Raw genomic sequence first — 16,793 nt, forward strand, 5'->3', positions numbered from 1 at the left:
AGGGGAATAAGCTATATACTACTACACGCACTTTTATACTAGTATAGCTGTGTCCACACAAGGGGTCCGTTATTCTGTTATAACTATTTCTGTTAAAAACATATCCCTAACTGGAAAAAAAAAAAAACGAGGAGTCCTTGTGACACCTTAGAGACTAATACATTTATTTGGGCATAAGCTTTTATGGGCTAGAATCCACTTAATCAGATGTCTGAAACAAAAGATACAGGAGCAGGTATAAATACATGAAAGGATGTGGGTTGCTTTACTAAGTGTTAAGTCAGTCTAAGGAGATAAATCAATTAACAGCAGGATACCAAGGGAGGAGAAACAAGATAGTTATAGCCAGTCTAAGATCTGTAGAGCAGGACTTAGTGAGTTAGTCACCCATCCTCCTCTTTCAGTTTGCCTAATCATGTCTAAAATCTTCTAAAGTGCAGGAAACTGCACTTGCTGTTTTGCAATTTGTGGGAAAAGACTTCAGGATTCTCCTTTTTTCATGTGTATTGCTTTCTCCTTTGCATTTTCATATTCACAGACCTGGTTATCCTATTCTTCCTGAAAATTTTACCAAACTGACTTTAAAAAAGGAAAAGATAAAAGAAAAAATGCTGTCCTTAATTGATTTTTGAAGTATAATATTTTGCTTTTTCATAAGGTTCAAATAAGAGCTTCTGCATCTAATGCACCAAAGATGCATAGTCATAACTTTTTTGTAATTGTAATAAAAAGGGGAGTGAGGAAGGTCAGACTGCTGAAGACAGGTTTCCTTGTTATTTTCAAGCAAACTTTCTCAATTTTCAGCAACTCTTTGTGTTATTTAATAACAGACTTAGCAAAGCCACAGCTACAATTGATAACACTTGGTTCTTTGAGAATGTCCTTCATCAAAGAGTATCAAAATACTTCACAAAAGGAAGGGGGGTTTATTTTGATATACAGATGGGGAAGCTGAAGCATAGAGTTGAAGTGGTTTGGTCATGAATATATACAGCGAGTCCATGGCGGAACCACGAATAGAAGAAACACAGTCTTTTGCTATCAGCACAGTATCTATGTGATGTATATGATACTATGTTTACATGCTGACTTTATTATTCAGAACTAGGGAATACTGAATGTCTAACTGTAGTATATAACTGAATGTGAAATATCTGGAAACAATTTAGCCACAACTGAATCATGGAGACAGCAATAAATGATATAGTTAGTCATGTGTAATAGATTTGATCATTTATTGCTACAGGGCATTAGTAATAAAAACCATTACCAAAAGTTAGTCAACCTTATAATCCCACAAAGCAAAACATATTAGTTAACTATTAATTTTTCTTTTATATTAATAATTTTCAATTATCATAATACATAGAACAAGTTTTTTTTTTTAATTAAAATTTGTCTTGGGTTTCAGGTAGGTATACAAACCAGAAAGAAAGAAAACATTGACAGTGAGAAGAGGAGAAAAGAAGCAAAAGAAGGGTGAATAAAAAGAAGTGTGTAGTAGTGTGATACCTAGGATTACAGTGTACAACAATGGATCATTGACTTTTATGTTTCAAGGAATAAATACAATGGGCCAGATTCTAATTTATACTAAGACCCCTTTAGACCTTTCTGGTGTAAAATTACATTTATACCCACTTTACAGCCCCTTTACCCTACCAGAATGGTATAAAGCAGTGTTGGTGTAAATGAAACTCAGGATCAAAATGTTTTCAAAGAGTTCAAGACTATTAAGTCTCTAGTAAGCTATTCTTTCCAAAACTGCAGTTTAGTCACAAATTTGATTCATGAGTCCAATCCTCTCTGCACAGGGATTTCTTCCACCACTGTAGCACTAGATTTTTTGGGCTAGATATTGACTTCATCTCTAACAAGGGCCCTCTTTTTGTCAGCCTTTGTGAAGGGAGTTTTCAAAAACAGGCCCCATAAACTGTAATCTATAGCAAATGTGACTAACAAATTGGAAATAAATTGACCCATATAGCTGCCATTTAATTTTGAACTTCCTTGGATGACCAGTAGCACTTGGAAAAGACTGTAAGCAAAGCCTATTCGTAAAACACATTTGGTGCTTCAGAGAAAGGAGGAATCCCACAATGCAACAGGCCAAACATGCAATGTTATGAGGAAAAATCCCTTCTCCAAGCCCTACGGTGATTAGCTTTTGCTCTGAAGCAGGAGGTTTCATTACCCTTGTTCAGCTTCAGTGCTCTGGATTTGGCAGGGGTCCTGTACATGTGAGGCATCCGCCTCCTTAGAGAATTAGAGGCAGATTTTCAGGGCGTTGTGTGAGGAGTTAGTTGTACAACTCCCATTAACATTAATGAGTGATGTGGGTGTAACTTTCATGCATCAGGCAGAAGATGTTTCCCTAAATGAGTTCTTCCTGCCTTTTATTTTACATGTATTTCTATATTCTTCTGTATAAGGAAAATATGCACCATGAGTCACCTTTAACTATTTAAAAGACACCACAGAAAGCTGCAAGTTTAGTCAAACATTTGATTCACAAGTCCAATCCCCTCTGCAAAGGGATTTCTTCCATCGCTGTAGCACTAGATTTTTGATCTAGATATTGGCTTCATCTCTAACAAAAGGCCCTCTCTTTCTGTCAGCCTTTGTGAAATGGAGTTTTCAGAAACAGGGCCCATAACCAAACCTAAGACAAGCTAAATAAAATATTGTGAGCCTGATTTTCATTCACACTAAGGCCACTTCACACCATTCTGGCTACATAAAGGGACCTTAAAGCGTGTGTAAATGTAATTTACACTTAATACTTACACATGCATTTAATAAACTTTAAAATATGAAAATAGCAATACTGTAGATCTTAACAATCTGAAGCTCTTTTTGCTTCATTTCATAAAGTGTTGGTGGTTGTGTCTCCCAAGCATAATTCTTTTTTTCAGATATCTGCCCAACCTCTGCCCACTTTCCTTAAAAAAAGGCTTGAAAAAAACCAAACTTTGGTGTCAAGTATCAGAGGGGTAGCCGTGTTAGTCTGAATCTGTAAAAAGCAACAGAGGGTCCTGTGGCACCTTTAAGACTAACAGAAGTATTGGGAGCATAAGCTTTCGTGGGTAAGAACCTCACTTCTTCAGATGCAAGTCCTCTTGCATCTGAAGAAGTGAGATTCTTACCCACGAAAGCTTATGCTCCCAAGCTTTGGTACTTACAAGTGAGAACTATTTGAAGCAGAAGTGCTTTCGAATCCCATGCTCTTCTACATCACTCTAGAATTGAGTTGATCTATAAAAATACATGAAAATCTTTAAAAACTTTAAACTTTCAGACCATTAATTAAATGTTAAACTTCAAGCTTGCCTTGTTTTGTAAAGTTCCTTCAGACTTAATCAGGCCAAGTCTGAAGACTGTTCTGTAATATTGTAATAAAATCTATGTTTGCAAAAAATTCATCCTATTTCCTCTGTATTTGAAATTTTGATCAATATGTCAAGATTTAACATTTCAAAATTTCTGACTGACTCCAGAAATGTTTTTTTAAAGGGATAAACTCAAAGGTGAAGAATTAAGGTTGAGCTTTTGCTTTTTCACTACTTGCTTCGCCAACCCTAGCTCTGTATTTTCAGACTTCTGAGTAATATTAACATTGCAATATCACTAATCACTTTTCATAGAATCTCTCTTTCTTTCGAAGCTATGTCTTTTAAATTTACTTACTTTCCCCATGAACTATAGAGATAACTTGTAATTCAGGATCCTGGGGTATCCATAGTGAAGAGGTAGCTACTAAGCAGGGATGGTTACCAACTAAAACATACTGAAGCTTCCAAACTAAAATTTATGATGGTTTAGAATGAGAGCTCATTCTATTAAAGCACAACCTTAGGATGCCTTGAATTTATACTGTACTCTTAAATGTATAAAAGGAAATGCTCTCTGGGATATACTTCTTATGCATAGTAGAATAATTGGTAGGTGATGAAAAGGTGAGAGATAATTGGCAAAATCACCAGTTTGAGATAAACACCTGGCACATCTGTGGCATCACCAAGCATTCTATGCTTTAGCATCATAAAGATATTCAATATCATAAAAATAACACTTTATTTAACCTTTCTGTAACAACTTTAGGAGCATTAATCTGTTACAGTAGGCTGTGTGCTTGGCACATGTGAGTAGATAAGAATGTGTAATTAAATCTTAAATGTGTATTTGTAGCAATATGGTTTTTAAAAAGCATGTGATGGCAATTAATAGAAAGACTGGGATGGCTGAAAAGAATATCATCCTTAGTTAGAAGTTGTATTCAACAAATAGAGTCTCACAGTACATCAACGTCTTTTTATTTACTGCTTTGTATTGCTTTATGAGGATCCCACAGTGTTTCCCCCCCCTTCCTGTACCCCCTTCCCTACCAGTGGGAGAGATAAATGATATGTCTGAGCAAAGAAAAACATTTTAAGCCTGTTCCTGGAGTATTTTAATTTTCTTACTACATGGCTCCAATTATGGATCTCTCAGTCCAATGTTCAAAATACTTTGTGTCTGAGAACAGTACTAAAGAGAATGCACATTGTACATCTGTATGCTTTAAAAGGGCAGACTGTGGCATCAGGTCTTGGGATTTTCACTGAGTGCCATTCCCACCCAAATTGTCTCAAAAGAAAGGAGACATTGCAGAAGCCTTGCCAGGCTTGATTGGGACATGTGCCATATCCCTCCCTGTTTTAGATAAGCTCATCAGGAGAGATTCAAGCTAATGGTGAAGAAATTGAAAATCCACAATTTGCATTAAGATTTAGATGTGTAGTTTTTATTCTTTCATTTGTATTCAAAAGAAATTCTGTGCCTGTTTTCTAATGTATTTTATATATGGGACTTTTATATATGGGACTCCTTTTATATATGGGACTCCTACCCCACCACAATGGGGTCTTTACATCACTCAGTCCCTTTACCTTGCATAAAGGGGCTGAAGTGGAGTGAGGATCTCAACCCCTATCATTAAGCAGTTAGTCGAAAGCAATAACTGTTGATAGTTAAGGTTCCTGGTGCACAATTAACTTGGTCACCTTGCAAGTTCTGTATATTTTGCAGTATTGACTAAAACCAATACAATACATTATGGACTGTGCGTAATATAGTTATGTTCTGTGGGAGAAATGTGACCAGTGGAATTGTGTCTTTTGTTTTTGTTGCATTAATAGTAGTTTTTTGTTTCTCTTTTATTTGTGAATAAATAAAAACAAAACCAAGAAGTCCAATCCTCAGTTTGATATTGACAGGCACTTTGGTCAAATGTGCCTCTTAAATAATTATCAAAAGTTATGCACTTACACAAATAGCAGTGCATACCTTTTGGATAGAGATATGTACTTGCATGAGATTTTTCCTCTCTGGGTGCTTCCAAACTGTCATAACTTTGTTTATACAAAGCTAATATTTTCAAAGCAAGCAAAGGCACCACACCCTGATGCCAGGCTCATACGATTCAGACACACAGTAGTTTATGCTTTGCACACCTCCCCCTTTTAAGGAGCTATAAGTATACATCTGGGCTTAAAATAATAAACCATTGTGTCATTCAGGCGGAGGGTGAAATTCAGAAGACAAGATAACCAGCCCATATCCCCATTTTCATCAACTGCAGATCTTCTTCTGTTCTTTCCACTTTGAAGCAATTGTTAAACATGCCACATCACAGGTCAGTAAGTGTGTGCCACTCCTACATACACACCATTCTCCTCTCATACCCACCTTTCCAAATCCTTACCCTTGATTACATTATATAAATATAAACTGACCAGCAGTTCTGATTTCTCATTTTCTGCTGGTCGACACTGGATAATGCCTACCAGTATCAGTCCTGGCATAGTCTGATATTGTGCTGGCATTGGGCAAATAGATAAAGCAGTTTGTTGTTGATTATAATCCTCCCAGTGCAACAGCTGGCAATTCCCATGAAAACTTACCTTTGCTTGTACAGAAAGTCAACAAATTGGGGTTGACACACATATGAGGGTGTGACAGACACTGCTCCTTTAAAACCTTTTTGTACCTAATACATTGAGAGTTTGGGATTAAAAGTGCATTACAGATGGTAACTAAATATGCTTCACAATCTTTCTCTGAGGTGGATACAGGATAAATAAGTTCACTTAATATTTTCATAGATTTTTAAGGCCAAAAGGGACAATTAGATCTTCTAGTCTGACTTCCTGTCTAACAGGATTTCATTCAGTTACTCCTGTATTGAGTCCAATAACTTGTGTTAGGCTTTAGCCAGTCTTCCAGAAAGACATCCAGATTTGATCCGAAGACATGAAGAAACAGACACTCCACCATTTCCCTTGGTAGATTAACCATTAGAACAATCACCCTACTGTTAAAAAATTAATGCTAAGTTTCTAATTTGCATGTGTCTATCTTTAACATCCAGCCCATGTGAGAAGCACCCTTTTAGTTGTTTGAGTTTCTGTGCCTTTGTTATTGTCAACAATGTAATATGCACAAAGATGCCTACTGGTTCAACTATTCAGTCAGCTCCAAGTACAGCTTCACCCCTTCACACGACTCTTTTCATAGCCCATTCTTGAGAAATCTCGGGGAACAAGGTCTAAGATTGTTGGCACAGTAAACCTCCCACATCCTCTTGGCCACTCTCCTCACAACAGTTACCCTTTTCTGCTCATAAATACATTTAAGTTAAGAAGCTGGGTTATTGTTGGGGGTAGTGCTGGTGGCTGCAAAAGGGCACCTGATGATGAGTAAAGAGGTCTGGGTTGCAAAGGTTCTTTCCAAACCATCCGGCTGCATTTGACTTCCTGCCAATATCTGGATTTTATGGCTCTGTTTGCACAGTGTTTCCTCCAGGATACACACAGCCCTAAAGTTATGTATCAATTATTGCCCTCTTTTTAAAAAATTCTCAGGAGTGAAAAAATAATTTGACAGTGATGAAAATGGCCATACCTACTGCTATTTTTGTGTCTTGTTTGGTTCGTCCCAGACAGTGAGAAGGGAGACTGTAGGGACACAGGAATTTGGTGAGATTTTTGAATATGTCAAATATGAATAAGACATTCTCTTGATGATGCATATGAGGGTCTGTAAAAGTCAGAATATTGTTTATACCATGCACAGGAAATGCTGAATGATCAGTGTTGACCAGGTCATGCTGCAGTCATGCCAGGTTTATTGGAAGACCCTGAGTGGACAAGTGAAGAGTACCACCTCCTACTGCCTGACCAGGTAGTCAGTGGAAGGCAAGACCCCCATCACCCACTGATGTTCTCTTTGATATACCACATCCCTCCAGATTATACATTGTACATATCACCCAGACTAGTGTGCTGCAGATTGTGGAAAAAGAGGTGAACCTGTTGTTCCATGACCCCTACCCAGACTGTGCATGTGAAGGAACTAATTCCAGATATTAAAGGAAATTCTCACCAGGTGTGGAAGGTGGAGACAGGGACTGCTCAACCAAAGTCTCAGTTCAAAGCAACTGGTATGAGGTTGTTCTCTTTTTGTCTGCATTATACTTCCAGTGACAGTGCATATGTGAAGGGCTGGCTGCAGCCTCTAGCTCAGAGAATGATTTCTCCCTATAAACATCGACTGATTTGTTACACTCTCCACAGTGAAATAGTGAATAGCTTTCGCTAGGACATGAAAGAGAAAATAATGTGAAACCTAGCAATCTGCATTAATTACACTGCTAGAAATAATTGCTGAATGGTTTGGTCTACGCCATACAGGATGGTGTATGCACTTTCTTCCACTCAGGAGCTAGGGGTCCAGAGATGAAGGGAGCATGTGACCTGGTTAGAGTATGATACTTGGGATGAAATCCTCCACACACACCCCGAAATCAATGGCAATTTTGCCATTGACTTCAGTGGGGCCAGGATTTCACTACTGCAGTCCAAATACCTGGGTTCTCTTCCAGGTTCTACCGCTGATTCAGTGTCTCTCCTTCGTAAGTAATGTTACTCTCTCTGTGAACTCATTTTCCCGTCTATAAAATGGATATAACACTTCCCTACCTCACAGTTCTGTTGAGAGGCTTACTTGCTTAAAACAGTGCAAAGTAATATTATTTGTATGAAAAACACGCATATGCAATAAGTGCACAGAGAGCCAGATTCTGATCTTAATTACACACAGGAAATCCAATTGAGCATCACTAAAGTCAAGGCACTTACCTGGGATTTAGCCCAGCATAACTATTATCAGGATCTGTCCCAGTCTCAGACAACTGAATATTAACAAGTGATGTAACTAGCAACTCTACCACTAAGAGATTAACGAACTGTGTTTACTGACTGCAAGGCCCTAATGACAATCCTTTGGCTTTTCTTGACATAAAACCCAAACAGTCTCACCCATAGGCAGTCTGTTGCCTTTCTTCAGCTATTGTATCACCTTTGGTCAGAGCTTCCAGTCCATCTCCCTCTAACCATGGTGGCGTGACAAGCAGTAAGAATACATTTTTCTCAGCACTGAAAGATAGCTGGAGCCAGATCTCAGGGTGGCCAGCAGTTCAAAGGGCCATGAATCTTTTGGTGCATGATTTATCCAATAGTTAATTACTTAGCTTACAGCTTTACTCACAATGTACTTAGAACCACAATTGTTATTGTACTTAAACCCTTTTAGTTATTTTGTATACTCGTTTTTTTCCCTTCAACATTAATCTTCTTTCATGAGAACAGAAGTGAACAGAACAAAGCCAATTATTTGCCAATTTAAATGGGGGGGGGGGAAATAGTGGCTAAACAATAATGAAACTAATGATGAATGTCATTCAATTAATATTTATAATGTGCAACAATATTAACAGCAAAATTACCTTACTTGTGCGTTTGACAGCTCTGTGGTTGCTTAAGAACTGACTGTGGATATTTTGCATATTTTCTTGCAAATAGTGTATTATTTTCAGAATTATTTTTATCCTTAATTGACGTTTTGTTTTGAAATTACTATTTTGTGCATACTAAAGCTCTGTAAGTGATCTGGCTTGGGATCTGATTTTGCCTGTCACTTTATCATACAACTCCACCAAAGGCAGTCAACCAGCATTTCAGATGCAACTTATTGGTAGACTCCTCTCTGAAGTATCATGTTCATAGGCTGTCCAGGGCTGGAGCACCCAGAGAAAAAAAATTAGCAGGTGCTTAGCACCCACCAACAGCCTGCTGTACCCCTGCCCCCCAGGATCTCTCGTCCACTGGCAGCTCCACCACTCAACCTCCACCTCCCGCCCAACGCCTCCCACCTCATGCGATCAGCTGTTTTGCAACATGCGGGAAGCACTGGTGGGGGGAAGGAGAAGAGCGGCGATAGGGCACGCTTGGAGGATGAATGGGGTGGGAAGAGGCGGGGTGGGGATGGAGTCGGGCAGGGATGGGGGCTTGGGAGAAGGGGCAGGGTGGGGGTGCTGTCTGGGGCAGAGCTGGGGTTTGAGCACCCCTGGTGCCCAGAGGAAGCCAATGCCTGTGATCATGGCCCCCATTAACATGAAAAATCGGTCCCACGGGCAGGTGGGGAAGATACCTTCTTAATTATGAATACTGCAGTAGTGTCTAGAGCAGGGGTGGGCAAACTACGGCCCGCGGGCCGTGTCCGGCCCATCGGAACTTTTAATACGGCCCTTGAGCTCCTGCTGGGAAGTGGGGTCGGGGGTTTGCCCCACTCTGGTGCTCCAGCCGGGAAGCAAGATCGGGGGCTTTACGCGTGGCTCGCAGAAGCAGTGGCATGTTCCCCCTCCAGCTCCTACGGAAAGGGGCAGCCAGGGGGCTTGCACGCTGTCCCCACCCCAAGCGCTGCCCCCCCGCAGCTCCCATTGGCCGGGAACTGCAGCCAGTGGGAGCTGCAGGGTCGGCACTTGCAGATGGCGCAGAGTGCAGAGCTGCCTGACCGGCGCCGTGCCGCCATGTAGGAGCCGGAGGGGGGCATGCCACTGCTTGCAGGATCTGCTTGAGGTAAGCGCTGCCCAGAGCCTGCACCCCTGAGCCTCCACCCGTGCCTCCTCCTGCCCTCAACCCCTCAGTCCCAGCCCGGAGCACCCTCCTGCACCCCAAACCCCTCATAGCAAGCACTATCCCAGAGCCTGCATCCCCAGCCAGAACTCTCAACCCGCCATGCACCCCGGCCCCCTGCCCCAGTCCTGATCCCCCTCCTGCCCTCCGAACCCCTCGGTCCCAGCACGGAGCACCCTCCTGCACCCCAAATCTCTCATCCCCTTCACTCACCTGAGAGATAGGTAACTTGGATTCAAATCCCTCCTCTCAAAAGACTTCTTGTGTGATTGTGGCAAGTCACATTTAGTCTGTTTATGCTTCAGTTCCCCATCTATAAAATGGAGATAATAGTACTTCCCTACCTCACAGGGGTGCTGTGAGGATAAATATGTTAAAAGATGTGAGGCACTCATGCTATGATAATGGCAGCCATATATGTACCTAAGGCAGATCGACAATAGTCAGTCTTAACTGCAATGGCAAAATGGTGTAAAATATAATATACACATTTTTCTCTTGGACTTAGTACAGTGAGTTTGGTTAGGTTAGTTCCCATGCAGTTGCTTGGACAGCGTAGAGACTACCAAACATATTATGCGCCTCCTGGATGTTCTGTCCTAAGACAAATCTGGCATGTTATGGTGTAGAATGTCTTTGAGGGATAGGTATCTGTTGACATTCTCCAGCCATCATATTTTATGTCTTCTGTGGGGGAGGAGGAGAGCTGTCTTTTCTATCCTGGTTTCACTGACTTGGAACCAAAGATGATTCTCACAAGGAAGTTGGTAGGCATTTGAAGCAGATGACCATACCACCTTAGAGCGCATTGAGTGACCATTTGAGAGAGCAGGACCTGTTTAGTTAGAAAATGGTACAGTACTGTAAATTGAAAACTGTACAGTACAATGCTAACTTATAATACAATATAGACAATGTTCTTTTTTTAGTGGAGTGGTTTGCATGCATATTCTAAATGGGGATTTAACTGTAATGTTTTGGCTCAAATTTGCTTTGTTTAAATTTTTCTTAAAAATGATGTTCTTATTAGCAGCCCTGCAAACACACCCCGGGATCTAAATGTTATACTGAGCTTTTTCTAGCTGGTACATCATTATTAGTAATTAAGGTTCTGCAGGCCTAATTCTTCTCTCAGGATATGTCTACACTACAGAGATTACACCGGCATAGCCCTGAGGCATAAACCCAGCCTACACCAGGGAGTTTTTCTGTCAGGGCAGGAACAAAACCTCCCCGAATGAGGCTAGCTCCATTGATGGAAGCACTCTGTTGACATGGTTGTATCTACAATGAGTGTTATGTTGGCATAGCTGCATCTGTCTGGGGTGTGATTTTTCTCAGCAACACCTATGAAACTTCAAGTTGAATTTTCACAGGAGCCTAAAGGCTGGTCTACATCCAAACATGCATCAAAATAACTACGTTGGTTTTAATTCACATCATATATTATTTTAGCGTACGCCTGAATTTTTCTGAATAAAAGTGCTTACACACTGACTTGCTTTGAAATAGTAAAAGGTGTGAATTAAAACAGATTTAGGCCTGTCTACACTAGGAATTTACATCGGTCTAGCTATGTATCTCAGGGGTGTGAAAAATCCACATCCCTGAGAGACATAGCTATACCGGCCTAACCCCTGTGAAGACTGTGCTAGGTCAACGGAAGAATTCTTCCATTGACCTAGCTAGCACATCTTGCGGAGTTGGATTATCTATATTGACAAGAGAATCCCTCCTGTCAGCATAGGTAGTATCTACACTGATGCAAGACAGCAGTGCATACATTAGTTATTATGGTGCAAGTTTGTATATAGATCAGATGTCAGGGAGTTATGCCTTGTCTATACTAGAAAGTGGTATCATTTTAACTATGCTAGTATAGTTAAGCAGTTTTAGTCCCCCTAGTGTGGACAGATGGAAGCACTTGTCTGTCGACATAGCTGTATCTATACAGGGGGTTAGGTCTGCATAGCTTTGTTGGTCAGGGGTGTGGACTTCTGACACCTTTTGACCTATTTAGCTATGATGACTTAAATTTTACATGTAGACCAGACCGATGAGTTGTACCAACTATAGTGGTTAAAAAAAAATACACACCGCTAACCAAAATAGTTATAGTGGTACAATTTTCAAGTGTAGACAAGGCCTTATACACCCAAATCAAATTGAAATTAAGAGACATCTAACTCTCTTAGTTGTGGTCTACCTACAGTTTTTGTATGAGTTGTATAACTATTTCAGTCAGGGGTATATTTTACCAATATAATTATATTGGTACCAACCTTAGTGTACACACAGTTATAATGGTATAAAAATGCCTTATATTAGTATTGTTCCCCTTCTTGTATGGAAATAATCTTTACCAGCATGAGTATCTTTTTACTTGTATAATTGCATTCACACTAGTGGAGATTGTACCACTTTAACTATACTGATATAGTTTTTGTATGTAGACAAGCCCCCAAGATCCTTTTATATCACTAAGCCCAAGCATTCAGAAATCATGAGTCAGGTCCTAAAAATCATTAAAATTGTTTAAAAATCATGATATTTAAAAAAAACAAAACAAAAAAATCCTTGCCTTCTGGATTTTGACCCCCTGGGGTGCAGTCAGGCTATGTTTTCAAGCTTTTTGATGGACCCACAAATCATCTTTTTTTTTTTAATTCAAACTCACAATTATAATTTGACCCCAGTGTTAGGGACCAGGATGTGGGCAGTCATACCTGGTGGTCAGAGCAGGCATTAGAATCAAGGGTCACAGCCAGAGTCAGGAACCCAGAGTCAGAACCACAGTCAGAGGCCAGATGCCAGAGCCAAAGGTCAGAACAGAAGTCAGAAGTAAGGAATCTGAGTCAGGGGTCAGAATTGGGTTATCTGGAGTGAGGCAAGGCTGAGTCCATGGCTGGAATCAGACAGGAGCAGGACCAGAACAAGTCGGTGCAGGAGCTATTGAGCCATGGGCAAATGCTTTGAACAGCTAGTGCCCTGCTGTTGCTGCTGATCTTAAAAGCAGATCTGCTAATCCCTTTGGGTGGGTTGGCCAATCAGGCAGCTCAAATGGGGCCCAGCTGTGCTTGTGTGACTGCCTGGGGCTAATACGTCTGGGACATTCTGTGACACTGCACCTGTGCAGAATTCATGTCCCCTGCAGATTTCTTTGCTTCCCCAGAGAAAAATGACCTCTGAGCCCCCTGCACTCAGACCCCCCCCCATCACCAAACTCCACCCCTCCCACATCTGGACCCCACAGAGCCCATCTCCTCTGCATCTGAACCCCCACCCCCTGAAACCAGACCACCTTCCACTGAGCCCTCCACACTCAAATCCCCACCCCGATGAGTCCCCACCTCCCCTGCACCTGGACAACCCTGACAAGCCCCCCGCACCTGGACCCCCCACCCCACTGACCCCCAACCAGCTGCACCTGGAATTTTTGCAGAATTTTAAAATATTGTGCACAGAATTTTTAAGTTTTTGGTGCAGAATTCCCCCAGGAGTAAGTTAAGTTAGCTGGTAAGGTAGGAGCTGGGGCTTTAAGAAGAAAACAAAATATCACAAGACTCACTATAAAACTGTGAGAGTTGACAACACTGCTACTTTGAAAATCTCAGCCACCATTGCTTTCAAATTATGCCCTTAGTTTGTCCTGTGCAAACCCATTGGCGTTAGCTGAGCTGCAGAATTATAACTGAGAATTTAACACTGCAGTTAAAACTTAGTTAATAAACGTATTGTCTCAAAACGTTCCTTATTTAAAGGGACATCATTCATTTTAGTCCCAAAGTTACCTACGTTCCATACAAATTTGGTATCCTTTCCAATTTTCTGATTGAAGATTATTGAGATTCGGAATTAACAGTCATGGAAATGAGGTTACAGAAAGAGTTATTAACACTAGGAGACTCAATCCTACAGAACCTTGAGTTTTCTGCATGACTAATTTTTGTTTGCTTGTTTACCTCATTTTGGGTCTTTGTCTCACATTTGAGCCTTGCAGGCTGAGAGGTATGGATGCACATGAGCAGACTCTGTATTTTTCTCCCACAGATACACTGACTCTCCAATGTTAACAGCAGGAAGAAGTGGTCCAATTTAATATGACTGACTACACATCAGAGCAGATAATTTGAAAGACTCCCACTGACTTCAAAGGGAACTGGATAGGGCTCTTTAATTTCTGGCCCCGGTTCCAGAAAGCATTTAACACATGCTTAACTTTAAGCATTTGATTAAGTCCTATTGATGTCAGTAGGGTTTAGGCGCTTTACTGAAACCTCTTATGTAAAAATAAGACAGGTGAACCAGTTGGAGAAAACAGAATAACCTCCCTGACCCTTTTGCCCAAAGACTGTATTTATTTATTTGGTTAAATGCTGTTTATTCATTATTGTTAATTTTGTTGTATGCCTGATTTCTGGCCAGAAGTGGAAGTTCCAAAAAATGCAAAAAAAGGCTGCTGTTTTAGGGGATATTTCCTCCATGACTCTTAGCAGGAAGTACTGGACATTTGAAGAGAAAACTCTGGAAATTTCCAGCCCAGTTTTGCAGACCTGAATAATATGGAAAAGTATCCAAACTTTAGGCAATTTATTTGAACTGCCCCAAAGTCCAAACTTTTTGAGGCTCCCCCCATCACAACCCAAGGACAGCATAGACTTCTCTTTTCTTTTTAAGAAAAGACATGCGGAATGGAATGTGATGACGAGCAAGCAATAACAAAACCAAGAGAAATGCTAGTTTCAACTAATTGACTAAAGCAGTTAGATCCCTTTTTGGTCATGTTTTTAAAGCCAAATGGAAGGGGCAACTTTCTGATTTAAATTGTTTAAGAAAAAAAAAAGAAAAAATAATAATAAGAAAAGCACACAGTGTATTAAAAAAAAGATCTAAAATTTGCCTGAGTGTAAGTATGCTAACTAGTGCAGAGTTCTCCAAATATGGACTAAATGTGATTCAGAGGGGCATGAGCCAGGTCTCACGAGTAAACAAAATAAAAATACCAGAGGGAATGTTTTAATAGCTTTTTTCTTGTTCCCAGCTCAAATAGTTTCTTTGCTTAATTTCTTAAAGTCTGAAGCACCATTAGGCTATTAGTTATTTTGAATCTGTGATATTGTACACACCAGGCCTGATTCTTCACTCTCGTACACTAACTTTCCACTATGAAATTCCCTGGAAATCAGTGGAGTCTAAAACACAAATGTTGGGAATTAGACCCATTATTTCCAACAAGCTGTTTTGCAAATAAACCTTTTAACAAATGGAAAATCACTATTTGTCCAACTCCTGTAACATGTACAGAGGGTGAGATTTAAAGCTCTGATGAGCCTATACAAATCTCAGTATGCTGAACTCCCCCCCCCCCAAAAAGCTTATTAATCTCTCAGATGAAAGAGTATCTTATAATTAGAGAAGCAACATGGAGACAGCACAGGACTGGAACTCAGGAGACGTGTGTTCAGTTCCCAGGAGACGTGTGTTCAGTTCTCTGCCCTCAGGCAAGTCACTGCCCCTCTGACTCAGTTTCCCCATCTGTAAAATGGGGATAATGATACTGACCTCCTTTGTAAAGCACTTTGAGATCTACTGATGAAAACAGCTAGGTATTAGCATTATTACTGAGACTTATGCCGGTAGCCAGGAATTCCAGAATTTGTCTCATCCCTCTGGCTCATTTATTGTCTGTAAGCAAGACACTTCACCTCACTGTGCCTCAGTTTGCCCATCTCTAAATTGGGGTTACTAATATTTACCTACCTGAAAGAGGTGTCATGATAATCAACCCTGTTTGCAAAGTATTTTGAAGGTGTTAAATGCTAAGCATGATTTTTACAATTAGTAATGTGCAAACTGTATAATAATTCAGAGGTCTGGCATGGTTTAGATAAGTTTCCCAGAGTATGGACTCTCATCTGAATTAACCAAACTTTATTTTTACCTAAGTGTATTTCAGGGGCCAAACTCTGACTTAAAATTAATAGCTATAAATGTGAAATCGCCAGCATTTTTGGAAGACTGACACCCTTATTATATCCCCAGAATTAGTGAATGAATTTTAAGATGTAATTTTTTTCTACTTTATATGCCTAATTCTTGGGGTAAGGGAGGCGAGCTGTCAATCGCTGAGCACATGCCCTAAAAGGAACTAAAAGGCCCTTCAGAATAGATACTAGTAGGAAGGCAGCCAAGCTTCCTAGCCACAAGCACTGGAATATAGCAAAGAACGGGCTTTCTTTTACGTCAAGGTAAGGCAACAAGCTCGAGGCCATCCTCATCTCCCACTAGCTTTTGTGGGAAGGGGCTTGGCACCATACAGGAACACTAACTGCTGCATGGGATGGGACCCTTGGTATGTTTCTATCCACTGTGATACCTGAGGAGCCTCAATGTTTCAGTTAAATGACCCCGAAGAATTTCAGAATGATTATTCATTTGATGGCATTCTGCCTGCTAAGCTCTCTGAAGGAATGGCCAATTCTACAGAAAACACTTTAGTTAGCAGATTCCCTGCCATTTCTTTGCTATCTCTGAGGGAGCATAAGTAGACAAGGAGAAACTTGGTCCCCTGGCAGAAATACTGCTTCAAACTCATCAGCAACCTCCTCTTCTGAGACTGTACTTTAAACAGAGAAGGCTGCTCTGGCCATGAGGGAGTAGCTATAGTAACATGCATTGTTTGTTTTCATCCCTCTCCCATAATAAGCAGCTTCTGTGAAGTGGACAATACAGACAAGCAGGTTTTAACGTGAGAGAAGACTCTGGCTATATCTGGGTTTT

The sequence above is a fragment of the Chrysemys picta genome, chromosome 1 (assembly GCF_011386835.1).
Source record: "Chrysemys picta bellii isolate R12L10 chromosome 1, ASM1138683v2, whole genome shotgun sequence".
Classification (NCBI taxonomy): domain Eukaryota; kingdom Metazoa; phylum Chordata; order Testudines; family Emydidae; genus Chrysemys; species Chrysemys picta.